We start from the raw sequence: 1,959 nt of genomic DNA on the forward strand, positions 1-1,959 counted from the left end.
AATGCAGTAGCTAAGGAAAAGATGTAGCTAAGGAATTAATGTGACTAAAGAATTATTTCCTTGAGACATAATTTTTTGGCAACATTAATTGATGAGCTTCATCTTTTCCTTAGCTACTGCTTTTCCTTGGACACTTTTATTTTTTCTTAATAAAAATACATGTATTTTATCTATTTAATAAATAAAAATGTCCAAGGAAATGCAGTAGCTAAAGATTTAATGTGACTAAGGAATTATTTCCTTGAGACATAATTTTTTGGCAACATTAATTCCTGAGCTTCATCTTTTCCTTAGCTACTGCTTTTCCTTGGACATTTTTATTTTTTTTAAATAAAAATACATGTATTTTATCTATTTAATAAATAAAAATGTCCAAGGAAATGCAGTAGCTAAACAAAATTAATGTTAAATATGTCTCAAGAAATAATCTCATAATTCCTTAATATTCCTTAACTTACTTACATTTTTGGACATTTTTTATTTATTTTATAAATAAAATACATGTATTTTTATTTAAAAAAAATAAAAATGTCCAAGGAAAAGCAGTAGCTAAGGATAGATGAAGCTAAGGAATTAATGTTGCCAAAAAATTATGTCTCAAGGAAATAATTCCTAAGTCACATTAATTCCTTAGCTACATCTTTTCCTTAGCCACTGCTTTTCCTTGGACATTTTTATTTATTAAATAGATGAAATACATGTATTTTTATTAATAAAAAATAAAAATGTCCAAGGAAAAGCAGTAGCTGAGGAAAAGATGAAGCTCAGGAATTAATGTTGCCAAAAAATTATGCCTGAAGGAAATAATTCCTTAGTCCCATTAATTTCTTAGCTACATCTTTTCCTTAGCTACTGCTTTTCCTTGAACATTTTTATTTATTAAATAGATAAAATACATGTATTTTTATTAAAAAAAAATAAAAATGTCCAAGGAAAAGCAGTAGCTAAGGAATAGATGAAGCTCAGAAATTAATGTTGACAAAAAATTATGTCTCAAGGAAATAATTCCTTAGTCACATTAATTCCTTAGCTACATCTTTTCCTTAGCCACTGCTTTTCCTTGGACATTTTTTATCTATTTAATAAATAAAAATGTCCAAGGAAAAGCAGTAGCTAAGGAAGAGATGTAGCTAAGGAATTAATGTTGCCAAAAAATATATATTTCAAGCAAATATATTTTTTTAAAACATTATTCTTTGCCTGCATGTTCATTTCTTTGGCAAAATTAATTTCGTATAAATTAACATGTGACAACATTCTTTCCTTAGCTACCATTTTTCCTATCGCTTCCTATTTATTTAAATAAATAAAAAGCTATGGGAAAATAATACTTTTTTCACAATAATTTGTCAATATTTTTTTATTTATTTAATTTCAAAATTTTAAATTCTAAAATTTTATGACAAGTTTGTGATTGAAATCGGATTGAAATAAAAATATAAATTATGCTTTTTTTAATATTATTTCAATTTATTTGACGAAATCTGCTTTTGAGCTGGTAATGTAGAATTGAGACCGAAGTAGTGTACTTATAAGAGTTCTGGACCACGGAAAACCGCGAGATTGTGGGTGGGATGGCCGGGTGGTATTTAAATAAATTTGGGGTAGAAAGTAAGAGAAGAGAATGAGAGAGGGGAATAAGAGAGGGGAGTATGAGTGGGGAGTCTTTTCGAATTTCGGCCATTTTTATTTTTTTTTTTTCTAAATTTGTGAGAAAAAAAAAAAGTGTTTCGAAGGAGATTTGAACTGACGGACTTCGGATTTAAAATCGAGCGCGCTATCCCCAAGACCACGGCTCAATCTTATTGGATGTTGGAAGTAGAAGGTGTGTGATACTGGAAAATTCGAAAATTTGTTGTAAATGGAAAAATTTATTTATAATAATTGTTTTTTTATTTATTTATCAATTTTTTTTCTTTTTTTTATTATATAACTAACCGATTTTTAAGTTTTAAGCCA

This window comes from Aphidius gifuensis, linkage group LG3 (assembly GCF_014905175.1).
Source record: "Aphidius gifuensis isolate YNYX2018 linkage group LG3, ASM1490517v1, whole genome shotgun sequence".
NCBI classification, from domain to species: Eukaryota; Metazoa; Arthropoda; class Insecta; order Hymenoptera; family Braconidae; genus Aphidius; species Aphidius gifuensis.